Raw genomic sequence first — 7,141 nt, 5'->3', positions numbered from 1 at the left:
TAAAACATGTATTTTTCCATCTTGCAGTTCATTCATATCAGTTTATATATATATATATATATATATATATATATAAATATTTTGCTCACAGATCATTATTAACATTCTGTATATAATTCAATTTTATTTTCTCTCCCCTTTTTTATTATTTATATTTTTAGCTGAAAAGACGTAAAGGCAGTCAGCCCAGTGGTGTTTCTGGAGAGGGATTCCTTCAGAAATGGAGAATACAGAAAGCTGTGGAGGCAGATATTTGCAGCAGTAAGTCTGTGATAGTTTGTCCCTTTTATTAAACATTCCTGCTGTTATAATTTGTACAGCATTTGTTGTTTCTTAAACTGTTGCACTGTCCAAATACCCACACTTGCCATCTTTTCACTTGACCACTTGATTACTTATTTGAAGTCTTTCCTGTATTTGGCCTAGTGTTCGAGTGAGCATGATGACCACGAGTGTGTGTCGAACTTTTCATGACCTGATGACTGTGTTTCCCAATCCTGATCCTGGAGAACCCCAGCACTGCACGGATTTGGCGTCTCTCTTATCTGCCTTGGAGTCTTCACTGATGAGCTGATGAGTTGAATAAGGTGTGTTTGATCAGGGAGACATCTCAAATGTGCAGTGTTGGGGTTCTCCAGGACCAGGATTGGGAGCCACTGCCTTATGGGACACTTATGTGTTTAAAGAGATTTTTAATATCTAATTATCAATATTTCACATACTGTACATTGGACAGCTTCCCATGACCTCTTGTGAGATCTCAGCAAAAAGTCTGACGAATTATTCCAAAACATGATGCATGATGGGATACACTAAGCTTTGTATAGCGCTCCAGAGCAGTATTGGAGAGGTTTAGTGTGTGTTAAGGACGCTGTGCTTTGGCATTATTAAGACCGGGGACAGTCTCGTTCACACACTGTCACGTACACACACTCTCAAGTGGCCAAGACTGCAAGTGTGGGTATCTGGACAGGGTCAAAGTCTTAAAAATGATCCCTAAACACATCACAGTCTTAATAATCCAGTTTAACACTTGTATGATATTGTACAAGCCCCAGGACGGTCTCATCTGACACTATCAAAAGAATTCATATGACTATAGCTTGTTATTAATTACTTGCTTTCAATAATGGATTCATTTAACATTTAATTATACAGCATCTTTACAGAGGTGTAATGTACAAGCTGCACGTAATTAATAATATGTCCTTCCTTCTGTCTTACAGGATTTTTTCCAGATAATGCTGTTCTTCTTTTTCAGGTCTAAAATATCGAGCTCAACAGCTATTTGAAGAGCCAACCCTCACAAACCTTCCTAAAACCTAAAAGAGCTATTACTGAGTCTCAGCGAATCTTGCCATGATCAGCTCTTCCCAGGTACATTTGTTTACTCCAAAAATGCTCTGGTCTGAATCTTACTTTAAATTAACTTAATTATGTTTAATGAGCAATATTAATTGCACAGAGAGTAAGTAGAGATTATCTTGTTTCACAGAAGAGAAGGAAGACCAAGGAAATGATTTGCTCAGGATGAGGAATGAAGATGGCCATCTTGTGCTCAAACAAACAGAAGTCCTCTGGTATGTGTGTGTTGAAGCAATGTTATACAACATTTTATGATGATCTCTCACAGAACTGGTCATGTCAGCCTTGATTTCGTTTTATACTATTACAATTACAGCATGTTAGCAAAGTGTGACTGGACATTTTTAATATTATGTTTTTAAAAACACACCACCTGTTTTATTAGCAGACAAGTGTCATGAAATTGGTTTAGTTGATATAAACACCAATTGACATTATTTCATTGTTTTGTAAATGTTATGTTATTAATTGTGAATTGATAGTTGATTGGTTTGAAGCCAGGCATTACACTGCACAGACTAAAACACATTTGTGAGAGAAGTCAGGAACTTTGGAGAAAGATTCTAGAGGAAAAAAACACATTTACTGCAACAACAGATGAATTCTAGAGTCTCTGAGAACTACACATGCTAATGTCTCATGAGCAAGACCTTTGCTTCTGTAACTTTTTCTTAATTCTTGCAGAATGACATATTTATTGCAGTATTTTTATTTGTACAGATGATCTCATCAGCCAAATGAGGGGTTTTGACCAAGTGATGCTCTTGAAAGGAGTGAAAGAAGAGGATGTGGTAAATTGTCTTCAGAGAAAAAGCTTCTCAAAAGGTCTCAAAACAGCTTGGAGAATGGTAAGTGTACAGTACTACAAGGGTCATAGTTACTCACCCTGCTAAAACCACACAGAACATAAGCTGCGCTCTCTGTCCATTAAACAACTTCATCTGGATTGTTTGTTTCACTTTGACCAGGTCTGGGATCTTAGGACTGAGAGATCATCTGGCTGAGAACAAGCTACACCTCATCAGTGCTGGACATCAACCACAAACTGTTTCCAGACACGAGAGAAGAAGATCACGATGGGGAGATGAAACCAGTTTAGATGTGATGATGGGAATCATTATTTTCTGAAACAGTATCACATGTCTTATATGTATCACATGATCTGTATCACAGTTGACTGGATGGGACTGTGTGACTTTTAAGGACATTTCATCACTCATCTGTGTGAACTGATTAATATATGAGGTTAATGTATCTTTGATGATAATTATTTTCATTGAATCTTATTTGTCTTGATGCTACTTTATCAACTTTATAGTCTATGCTTCAATAAAATGAAAATGGTGAATATTGTGTTCTGAAGATTCTTGGTAAATGCATCATTTTACTAGGTAGGCTCATATGTGTTTATTTTAGACTTGGAAAAACGACATATTAATTATTGGGATTATTTTTTTTATTTAAGACATGAACATTTTTGATCGGATTAATAACATCTGGGACATCAGTACACCAGAAAGTAATTTTTTTATATTTTAGTAACAAATATGCACATTTTTTGTGAAATACAGGGAGTTACAAGATTAATTATTCTGCATTACAAGATGGTGCCATGGGCTTTATTGTTACAAGCACTTGACGGATAACTGAGAATGTAGCAGGAATGATCAACGTGGATCTTGTACTGCATTAAAACCAAGAGCACGCACATTACTGATGTCCAGCACATGAGGAGCAAGATACGGGGGTGAGGAGGACATTTTTACACTGATTTCGGCTAATTAGTTATATATAATGCTTATATATATATATATATATATATATATATATATATATATATATATATATATAAATTAATATTCTTAGCACTGCATGAATTTGTCCTTGTGTAATAGTGAAGTATCACAATGTGTATACATTGTCCTTGATTACTGCTTTACAGTGGGGAATAGATAATGGCAAGTTGTTACAGGTTCATCCATTATATTTCTTGCCATTTACTTCAAAAATCAAAGAAATAATCTATTATTTTCATTATTAAATCATTTCTTTATAATTTTTCCATGTTTCATCAGATGGCCTCACAATGTCCTGTCAAAAGGTATAATAGCCATGATGAATAGAATAGAAAACAGAGGACTGTGAAAACTGTCAGATATAAATGTGACTCAGCTCAGTTTGTTGTTCATGATGAGGAGAATACATATATGTAGGTTTTACTGCCCTGCTACCCCCAGGGGCCCAGTAGCCCCCCCCCGGAAGAGCCCAAAACTGTACATTTCAAATGGCTGTAAATCAGAGTCCAATTAACATATCAAAGAGAAAATGGGCAGGATTATTACTTATGCTATGCTGATAAAATAATGTTGAGCTCAGTTTTCAGAAATAAGTGGAAAGCTGGCATAAAAGCATTTTAAATATTGCTCACTGTAAAATACCACATTTCAGCCTGCCTCTCAAATATATCATAGAGGTTTGCACAATAAACATATTTAGATATCCAGTTTACCTTAAAATAAATAATTTATTTAGTTTCGTTAATAAAAAGTTTTAAACTACATTACCCACAAGCCTCCGTCGTTCTATCTATAGAAAGGCAACACTAGGGGGCTGTTTTTGTAGTTCATTGAAGTTATGCTTAGGGTTAGGATTAGGATCTCGCTAAAGATGTCATTTTTCTCAAGATAGCAACACTTCATTGTTGACTTAATATATTACTAATGTGATGATAGGAGCAAAACATACTTTTTAACATGATGCGCTGTTTAATATGGGTTAAAAGATAGTCCAACCACAGACTGTCCTGAAAAGTCATAGCCAATGGCATCTAAGCTGAGCAGTAGCGTCACACTTCCTTATCCATTTATGACCGATGTCTTTCGTTTTTCGGCTGAAGGGATAGATTCGGTTAACAATAGATTAAGCTTGCTACTTATTAGATTCTGTTTTATTAACGTCTTCACCTTCCTCCGTTGTTCAGCTTGACAAAAATTGGGCAATATTGATGTGCACATGCCCAGCAGTCGCAGTTGTATCCAACAGATAGATTCCTCTCATTAAATATAAGACACATTTTTAAGATTTGTATTTTTTTTTTTTTGACCAAAGACAAATATATTTACTAATCAAATGACGTGCTTCTAAAATTTACATTGTATATTACATTGTGTTTCTGTGATTTACCATTCTCTACCATTTGAACCCTAGGAATAAAAACAGAAATTATAAATGAATGAATGAATGAATGAACAAATAAATACATAAAGCATAATAAACATGCATATTTTTGTAAGGATCTTCCATTATTTATTGATATGTCAAACTCATTTAAAGACAACATGCCCAAATTACTACACTGCATCCTCTGTCACCAAGCTCGTTTTTGCCACCATAAAGAATAAAAAGGCAGTTATGTTGTAAACATTAACTATTTTCAGTATGCAAATGAAAATGCTTTTATTAAAAAACAAAACAGTAAATACAGTATGTCTTTCAGAGAACACTGGAAAAAGATCAATTTTATTAAAAAAATTTAATTGACCAAAATGTTATACAACACAATGTAAATGTTTCAAACTCACAAAAAAAACACCATGAAGACATGCATGTCAAGTGTGCAATATCATCTATAAAACTCAATCAGCACAGCATCAAATAAACACTGATTGTCTGAACAATGGAAGACAGAGAAAGTGTTCAGGAAAACAAACACCTGCTAGCTTTGACAATAACATCATGAATTCACTTCATGACTGGAGCTAGGGGATGACTGTGTATGAATATCTCCTTTACTAAAACTCTTAATTAAAGTCTAAAAAGTTCACTGTATGAAGCTTGAAAAAGAGAACAAAATGCTTTATCAATACGAAAAATACTATTTTTAACTATTGTTTTCATCACTGGTTCTGTAATGTATTCATTATGAGCTTATAAATAAAACAAAGTTACATCTTCTGCAAAAATCAAACCACTGCAAAGTCTAATCACTGATCCAGGGACCATTTCTGTGTGTGCGGGGGAAAAAGAGTTACCGAGGTGAGTCCTTGTGCATGATGGAGAACTGCAGTGTTATCCTCAAACAATCCTGTAAAACAGAAATATTACATTACATTCAACTTATACATTACACTGTGTTTTGTTTAGACCATAAAAGCAGCCTCTGTAAAGATGCTGTAAAATTAAATGTTAAATGAATCCATTATTGAAAGCAAGTAATTAATAACAAGCTATAGTCATATGAATTCTTTTGATAGTGTCAGATGAGACCGTCCTGGGGCTTGTACAATATCATACAAGTGTTAAACTGGATTATTAAGACTGTGATGTGTTTAGTACAGTATGTGAAATATTGATAATTAGATATTAAAAATCTCTTTAAACACATAAGTGTCCCATAAGGCAGTGGCTCCCAATCCTGGTCCTGGAGAACCCCAACACTGCACATTTGAGATGTCTCCCTGATCAAACACACCTGATTCAACTCATCAGCTCATCAGTGAAGACTCCAAGGCAGATAAGAGAGACGCCAAAACCGTGCAGTGCTGGGGTTCTCCAGGATCAGGATTGGGAAACACAGTCATCAGGTCATGAAAAGTTCGACACACACTCGTGGTCATCATGCTCACTCGAACACTAGGCCAAATACAGGAAAGACTTCAAATAAGTAATCAAGTGGTCAAGTGAAAAGATGGCAAGTGTGGGTATTTGGACAGTGCAACAGTTTAAGAAACAACAAATGCTGTACAAATTATAACAGCAGGAATGTTTAATAAAAGGGACAAACTATCACAGACTTACTGCTGCAAATATCTGCCTCCACAGCTTTCTGTATTCTCCATTTCTGAAGGAATCCCTCTCCAGAAACACCACTGGGCTGACTGCCTTTACGTCTTTTCAGCTAAAAATATAAATAATAAAAAAGGGGAGAGAAAATAAAATTGAATTATATACAGAATGTTAATAATGATCTGTGAGCAAAATATTTATATATATATATATATATAAACTGATATGAATGAACTGCAAGATGGAAAAATACATGTTTTATTATTTATTTTTAATTAGATTTTTTTTTTTTTTTGGATTCACATTAAAAGGTATTAAAAGCATGGTACAGAACACATGATTACTGTGATATCTGTCATATAAAAGCACATAAAAACACTAACATTACAGTGATACAAACATAGCTGGTTTGGTGATTATTGTATTGTTGTATTGATTATTAATATATCATAGTAAAACTACAGTTACAGTTACTATGTCCCATTTACTGTGTTTTAACTTCACATTTCATTTATTACTATTGTGTCGTGATTACCATGATTTTACTACAAATACAACTTACATCATTGATCCTGAAATTAATAATAATATAAAACGGATCGAAGGTCTATGGCACGTCACGTGACAGATAGAGTTTAATCACACTAATTAGCAGCTGTGTTCATTTATTTAAACGCAATGAAACTCAAAGACAGCCGCGGATGACCGATATAATACAGCGATTAAACATATGGCACTAATCTGATTAATAAAGAAGACAGAATACATTTGATAAAAGGCATTAAAAGAGCGTATATACGACTACTCACCCAAACTGTGGAACTGATAGCAAATATCGCGATGTGTGCTGAATGAGACTTCTTGAACGTGATTTCATAGCGATAAACATCTCATGTCCTCGTGTCGAATTCTGACGCCAAAAGTTTCCCACTGAAAGCAATGAAGGTCGTAGTGCTTCGATAGTCGACGCCGAGAGGCACATTTGGCGTCA

General features: G+C 34.8%; 2 long non-coding RNA genes across 2 annotated transcripts; one reads left to right on the top strand and one right to left on the bottom strand.

The window, feature by feature from the left end:
• The first annotated feature begins 832 nt into the window (after positions 1–832).
• On the top strand, positions 833–3,112 carry LOC128027499 (uncharacterized). Its single transcript, XR_008186732.1, has 4 exons — positions 833–1,377; positions 1,496–1,580; positions 2,086–2,213; positions 2,334–3,112. It is a non-coding gene; the product is annotated as an uncharacterized LOC128027499 (long non-coding RNA).
• A 1,741-nt stretch (positions 3,113–4,853) lies between these two features.
• On the bottom strand, positions 4,854–6,158 carry LOC128027500 (uncharacterized). The gene is made up of 2 exons (XR_008186733.1): positions 5,837–6,158; positions 4,854–5,449 (listed from the first exon to the last, which is right to left on the bottom strand). It is a non-coding gene; the product is annotated as an uncharacterized LOC128027500 (long non-coding RNA).
• Positions 6,159–7,141: the final 983 nt, after the last annotated feature.

The sequence above is a fragment of the Carassius gibelio genome, chromosome A14 (genome assembly GCF_023724105.1).
Source record: "Carassius gibelio isolate Cgi1373 ecotype wild population from Czech Republic chromosome A14, carGib1.2-hapl.c, whole genome shotgun sequence".
Classification (NCBI taxonomy): Eukaryota; Metazoa; Chordata; class Actinopteri; order Cypriniformes; family Cyprinidae; genus Carassius; species Carassius gibelio.
This window is presented reverse-complemented; position numbering and strand designations above follow the sequence as displayed.